Raw genomic sequence first — 7714 nt, 5'->3', positions numbered from 1 at the left:
ACAGTGTTATCCACTGAACCAGCCAGCTGCCTATAATTTTAGAAAAAGTCTTCATCTATATGTAATTGAATTTAACAAGCATTTATGAAACCTCTAATATGAGCAAGTCATCTTTTTTCTGGGAACCAGCCATAGGATGAGGAAAAAGAAAATAGTTTCTGAACTAAAAGAATTTGCTTTTGTTTGTTTGTTTGCTTTTAAGTGTAGGCTCTCTATTTCCCAGATTATTTGTACTTCTAGTATATATATAGGGCTAGTCAGCAACCAGGCCCTACCTTGATCTCCTATTAACACTGACTGCAGGAGGGAAGCTGCAGGTACATTATCTCTATGTAGATGCTTTACCTTCATGAACAGGTTAAATCCCGTTTTAAGTCGATCCCGAGGCTTAAGATGCGTTCAATATCGCCAGCATCTGGTCACAACTGGTTCAGTATCTCCTCTGCTTCAGCAGTGGCTTATAGGATGCCTGAAAAGGTAAAATGTTACAGCATAAGTGAAAGATATGTGTCCAATTGATCTACTAGAATAACCATCCACAAAATGCAATTTTGGGGGGGCGTGGGGGAAGAGGGGAAGAAAGAGAAGTCAACAATTTCCCAAGCCAGATAGAAAGCAACCATTTTAGCTTCTATAATATTGAAGAATAAAATATAATAGTTTAATACTGACGTGAAGGCAGTCTCAATCTATGACAGCAGCCCTTGGTATCATGCTGATGAGGGCCCAAATGGATCTCTCTCTCCAGTAATTTATTTACTGATTTACCTAACCCTCCATTGACTCCTTCATTATCTATGTATAATTTAAGGCAGCTATTCATTCTCTTCTGCCTATAAATCTCTTTTCTACCTATAAATCTCGTTTCTTCTCCTAAATCACTTTTTTAACTATATATATCTCTTTTCTACCTATGTATCGCTTTTTTCATATAAATCTCTTTTCTAACTATAAATCACTTTTTTTTCCTATAAATATCTTTTCTACCTATAAACTTTTCTACTATAAATCTATCTTTTCACTTATCTACCGATCATTATCTATTTAACTATGCATCAAGTGTATCTATTGAATCTATTTGTTTACCCTATCTATCCCATCTATCTATCAGCACTTATCTATGTATCTAGTCTATTAGTCTATTTGTCCACTCATCTATTCTTCTATTCACATACTACTCCCTTGGCTGTCAGGATCCAACTGGGTTGTTGGGGAGAGAACATCCCCTTTAAGTCAGAAAACCTTGGGTGTTCTCAGGCGTGTCACAATGGGCATGACACAATGAGGTCTCCATGGAGAAGGTAAGCAAAGCAAATGCTCATCAGATGAGGGTAGTGCTCACCTGGTATGTGGGTTTTTTTTCTTTTTAAAAATTGTTTGAGGAAAGCTTTTTATTTACAAAACATATGAAGGGGTAAGTTTTTAACACTGACCCTTGCAAAACCTTCTCTTCCAACTTTTCCCCTCCTTCCTTCCACCTCTTCCCCTAGATGACAGGGAAGATGACAGGGGATTCACATGTTAAATATATGAAAATATATGCTTAATCCAATGTATGTAAAAATATTTATACAATTATCTTGCTTATGCATAGATTGTCTTCCTAGTTCTTTTTGTTGACATCATTTTCCCCAATAGAATATAAACTTTGCGGGCAAGACCATTTTGTTTTTACCTTTATGTCTCCAGGGTCTAGTGAAATATACGACCCCTAGTAAGTATGTAATATATGTTTGCTCCTTGTTTAATTGAGCTTTGCTGATTGAGTAGTCTAAGGAAGATGGATGAGGTGGGCTACCAGATGAATGATATGGTCACAAAGGACACAGGGACCAGAAACTGGGGACATGAGTAGAAGCACCAGCGGGAAAGGGAGCCAAGCCCACATATTGCTCTTGGGATGGAGCCTAGGGTTTGGCTGCAAAGCAGAAGGAGCTAGGGCCACGGTTAAGACCCCAGACCGCTTCATCCGGTACCTTTCATCATGTAGAATTTGGAAAACACCCCATTGAACGCTGCAGATCTAGAATCCCCTTGTTAATTAGGCCAGGGTTGTCTGTACAAGACAAGATCTGTTTCAATCTCGCCTCTATTTTGCTGACCTGTTGCCTCAGTTTCTTTAACTGAGAGAGTGGATATTAGCACCTACCTCCCAGTGATGTTCAGGAGAGAATATGTGTAAAGTGCTTAGCACAGTGCTTGGTACATAGGAGTTTAATAAATGCTTGTTTCCTTAATAAATATTGGTAAATCGGAAGTGATTCGAAGTGGAAAAATGGCAGAGCTACCAAGGAAAAACTCCAACAGTTCTTGCCCTCAAGAAGGTGGTTTTCTGTAGATGAGACCCTCCAAGCCCAAGCCCAGAAGTGGAAAGCCCAAGATGGAGGATGAGAAGGTGCTGTCAGAGAGCAATCCAGACCTCCTCCTCTTCCACCCCCTGGGAGGATTCCCAAGGCCAAGCTAAGGACTAGCTCTGGAAGCCGGCTTGACTGGCTTGTCCAGGGTCTTCTGGGGCCCTTCAGCCAATTAAGGCTGCATCCTGCTTGGGAGTTAGTTTGGTTTCATTTTCTTGCCAGAGCCTGTACATCAATTCCCAAGAGGTATTGTTCCAGCTTTATCAATCAGTGCAAACATCTTTTGTGGCTAACCTGACCTTTGCCACTATCTATGGAATCAAATCAGACGGGGTTTTCCCATCTCCAATCTTGCCGTCTCCAGAGCACCCATTTGCTTTTCTAGCACTCTTACTATCCCCCTTCTTCATCCAGGGGATTTAGGTTCCCAGCTTCTGAAGAAAGGTTAGATTTTCAGAAACAGAAGTTTGACATTTCAGTCATATAGATTATAATGAGCACAAGTCAGGCAGAAGAAACTTCAAAGGGGGAATGGGGGGCTCTAGCACAAGCCTGTGGGGACACCAATTATTTTCTGGCTCAGCCTTCCCCTAGAGCTGAGGGGAAGCACCTGGATGCAAATCTCTAAGCCAGTCCCTTGTCATTCTGAATTGCCCTTCTGGTGTAGAATGGCTGCTCTGCTCCTCCAGGAAGATCCAAAAGACTTCAGCAGGGCCAGTTCCGAGCTTCTCTGGAACTTCTCTGGCTAGAACACAACAGCCCTGCTGCTTGTTAACCCCCACTACCTCTTTGCTCCCAGATTTTCAGACGGTCCCCAGCCTCTGATGGCAAAGGGCCTGCTTACAGTTTTTTCACAATCTCAAAGAAGAACAAATCTGCCTCCCTCTCTTATTCCCAAACCCAGATAGGATAGCCAGCTTTACCCATCAGCAGTATGGGCTAGCTGCAAATAAGGGAAAAATGTTGTTTACCCAATAAGTTTGCCAACAAGTATTTCTTTAGGATTAACCAGCTGGCAAATATAATCATCAGAAAGTAAAGAAGAAACTGGGAAATATCACTAATCATGTGGGAGCTGAAAGAATGACAACTTGAAACTTTTGGAAACAGAAAAAAAACATTTTTTATTTTTAAAAACACATCAAACTCAGAAACATCATCTCTCCCCTTCCCCCCACCAGTACAATAAACTCCAAAGTATAGATATCAAAACTCCCCAACAATCAAACTCAGAAACATCCTCTCTCCCCTTCCCCCCACCAGTACAATAAACTCCAAAGTATAGATATCAAAACTCCCCAACAATCAAACTCAGAAACATCCTCTCTCCCCTTCCCCCCACCAGTGCAATAAACTCCAAAGTATAGATCAAAACTCCCCAACAACAATCTAAATCCCGTTTCAAGTAGATTTCCAAAGACATGTTTTCAATATCGCCAGAATCTGGTCACTCTGGCTTCAGTATCTCCTTTGCTTCATTATTGGCTTATAGGTTGCCTGAAAAGATAAAATGTGAAAGCATAAGTGAAAGATATGTGTCCATTTGATATACTGGAAAAACCATCCACGAACTGCAATATTTTTTTTGGGGGGGTTGTATGTATATTTTAATCCAGCTATTCATTCTCTTCTGCCTATAAATCTCTTTTCTACTTCTAAATCCCTTTTTTTAATCTAAATATCTCTTTTCTACCTATAAATGGCTTTTCTTCCTATAGAGCTGTTTGCTACCTATAAATCACTTTTCTTCCTATAAATCACTTTTCTACCTATAAACTTTTCTACTATAAATCTATCTTTTCACTTATCTATCCATCATTATCTTTTTAACTATGCATTAAGTGTATCTATTCAATCTATTTGTTTATCTTCTCTATCCCATTCATCCATCACCAGGAATCTATGTATCTAGTCTATCAGTCTATTAGTCCACTCATGCATTCTTCTATTCACATACTACTCCCTTTTCCTGTCAGGATCCAACTGGGTTGTTGGGAAGAGAACATCACCTTGAAGTCAGAAAACTTTGGGTGTTCTCCGGCATGTCACAATGAGCATCACACAATGAGGTCTCCATGGCCAAGGTAAGCAAGTCAACTGCTCATCTGATGAGGATTGTGCTCAGGCTTTATGCGCAAGTCTTCTTTTAACAATATTTTTTAGGAAACCTCTTTATTTAGAAAACATATGGACTTCCGGACAAAGGAGTAGTGGCAGTAGTAGGACGTGGAGGCGTAGAAGAAGTAGGAGTAGTATGAGTAGTAACAGTAATAGGAAGAGGAATAAAAGTAGTGATAGAAGTAGTAAAAAGAGTAGTAATGATAAAAGTAATAGTAATGGTAGTAGTACTAATAATAATAGGAGTAGGAATAATAGTAGTAGAAGAAGTAGTAATAGCAACAGTAATAATGATAGGAATAGGAGTGACACTAGTAGGAGTAGGAGTACCAGTAGCAGTAGGAGTAATAGTAATAGTAAAAGTGGTAGTAGAAATAATAGTAGTAGTGGTAGTAAAAGGAGTATGAATAGGAATAGGAGCAATGATAGTACTAGTAGCAGGAGGAAGAGATCTAGAAGGAATAATAACAATAATAAGAGTGGCAGTAATTGTAGTAGTGGTTGGAAGAGTAATAGTAGTAATTGTAGGAGTAATACTAATAGGAGTAGGAAGAGGAGTAATAGTAGAAATAGTAGTAATAATAATAGGGATAAGAGTACAAGTAATAATAGTAGTAGTAAGAGAATTATCTGACCTTTACACAGTGCTTCACCATCTCCCGAATTCTATAGATCATCTCCTCAAATGCTACCCCTAAGGCTCAGACCAAGTCTTGTGGGAACAGCCAGACTCTCCCATCCTTGGGCCAGGGAGATGCATGTCCTGTTATTTCGGGTTCGGTACCTGTGTTCCAGGCTTCAGGGAAGAAACGAGATCTTTCAACATTTTGGCTTCTGATATTGTCACCCCACCAACCACAAAGAGGATCTGGAGTGGATGGTCACCGGGATGAGGGCGGCCCACCTCTAACAGTCACCACAACAAGGATGGGGTCAGCCCTCAGAAGGGAATGCCAGGTTAATGTTGCTACAAATGAACTATATAAAATCCAAGAGAAAATATATGACTCATTAATGATCAAATACAGATCTTACATTAGGACACAATGTTGCTAGATTTTCACTGTGGAATCACAATTTTAGAACTGGAAATGTAGTTTCCTAGTGGTCATGGAGCTCAACTATCTCATTTAACATGTGAGGAAACTGAGGCTCAGGGAGTTTAAAGTGATAATATAAAGTCATGAAAGTAAGAAATAAACAGCAGAGCAAAATACCACTTGTTTAATGTTACTTTATTACAGTGTCTTTCCCCTACCCCATCCCACCACTTTTTTTTTTTTTAAGAGTAAATATGTTTAGTTATAGGTTAGAAGATTGGAGTATGGAAATATACACACACATATATGGACACCCATACACCCATATATAATGAACACTTAGAGGTAACACGATAGTATTAACAGGATCTGTTTGAATCTTGTCTCTGCCACTTACAACTTGTATGCGCTTGAACAATATATTAACTATACTAAACCTCCTTGTGTCTCAGTGACTTTCTTTGTAAAATATGGAAGTAGAAACCCTGAAATATTGCTGCCAGCTCAAAATCCACGATGCTGTGACTCTACTTGAAAACAAATAGTTCTCAGAGCCTTATCCTCTGTGGAGCAAACATGATTGTATCATTCCCAATTTACAGAGGAGGAAATTGAGGCAAACACAGATTAAGTGACTTGCCCAGAGTCCTACAGCTGGTGTTTGAAATCAGTTGCTGATTCAAGGGAGGTCCAACAGTGTTATCCACTGAACCAGCCAGCTGCCTATAATTTTAGAAAAAGTCTTCATCTATATGTAATTGAATTTAACAAGCATTTATGAAACCTCTAATATGAGCAAGTCATCTTTTTTCTGGGAACCAGCCATAGGATGAGGAAAAAGAAAATAGTTTCCGAACTAAAAGAATTTGCTTTTGTTTGTTTGTTTGCTTTTAAGTGTAGGCTCTCTATTTCCCAGATTATTTGTACTTCTAGTTTATATATAGGGCTAGTCAGCAACTAGGCCCTACCTTGATCTCCTATTAACACTGACTGCAGGAGGGAAGCTGCAGGTACATTATCTCTATGTAGATGCTTTACCTTCATGAACAGGTTAAATCCCGTTTTAAGTCGATCCCGTGGCTTAAGATGCGTTCAATATCGCCAGCATCTGGTCACAACTGGTTCAGTATCTCCTCTGCTTCAGCAGTGGCTTATAGGATGCCTGAAAAGGTAAAATGTTACAGCATAAGTGAAAGATATGTGTCCAATTGATCTACTAGAATAACCATCCACAAAATGCAATTTTGGGGGGGCGTGGGGGAAGAGGGGAAGAAAGAGAAGTCAACAATTTCCCAAGCCAGATAGAAAGCAACCATTTTAGCTTCTATAATATTGAAGAATAAAATACTGACGTGAAGGCAGTCTCAATCTATGACAGCAGCCCTTGGTATCATGCTGATGAGGGCCCAAATGGATCTCTCTCTCCAGTAATTTATTTACTGATTTACCTAACCCTCCATTGACTCCTTCATTATCTATGTATAATTTAAGGCAGCTATTCATTCTCTTCTGCCTATAAATCTCTTTTCTACCTATAAATCTTGTTTCTTCTTCTAAATCACTTTTTTAGCTATATATCTCTTTTCTACCTATGTATCGCTTTTTTCATATAAATCTCTTTTCTAACTATAAATCACTTTTTTTTCCTATAAATATCTTTTCTACCTATAAACTTTTCTACTATAAATCTATCTTTTCACTTATCTACCCATCATTATCTATTTAACTATGCATCGAGTGTATCTATTGGATCTATTTGTTTACCCTATCTATCCCATCTATCTATCAGCACTTATCTATGTATCTAGTCTATTAGTCTATTTGTCCACTCATCCATTCTTCTATTCACATACTACTCCCTTGGCTGTCAGGATCCAACTGGGTTGTTGGGGAGAGAACCTCACCTTTAAGTCAGAAAACCTTGGGTGTTCTCAGGCGTGTCACAATGGGCATGACACAATGAGGTCTCCATGGAGAAGGTAAGCAAAGCAAATGCTTATCAGATGAGGATAGTGCTCACCTGGTATTGTTAGGATTACTAGGTGAGAACTCACGTTGTCTGGACAGTGACAAGGTGAGAATTCAGGTTGTCTGGACAATTACAAGGTGAGAACTCAGGTTTACTTTATAGAAGGAGCAAGCTCATTGGATGAAGTGGTTCTTCCCAGAAGCCCTTGCATTATCCCACGCCCATTCTCTGGG

The 7714-nt window shown here is 39.3% G+C and overlaps 1 long non-coding RNA gene across 1 annotated transcript; it reads left to right on the top strand.

Annotated features, from left to right (window-relative positions):
- Positions 1–1275: 1275 nt before the first annotated feature.
- Positions 1276–5686, top strand: LOC141547975 (uncharacterized). Its single transcript, XR_012483711.1, has 3 exons — positions 1276–1301; positions 4331–4438; positions 5118–5686. It is a non-coding gene; the product is annotated as an uncharacterized LOC141547975 (long non-coding RNA).
- The last annotated feature ends 2028 nt before the right edge of the window (positions 5687–7714 follow it).

The sequence above is a fragment of the Sminthopsis crassicaudata genome, chromosome 6 (assembly GCF_048593235.1).
Source record: "Sminthopsis crassicaudata isolate SCR6 chromosome 6, ASM4859323v1, whole genome shotgun sequence".
Classification (NCBI taxonomy): domain Eukaryota; kingdom Metazoa; phylum Chordata; class Mammalia; order Dasyuromorphia; family Dasyuridae; genus Sminthopsis; species Sminthopsis crassicaudata.
This window is presented reverse-complemented; position numbering and strand designations above follow the sequence as displayed.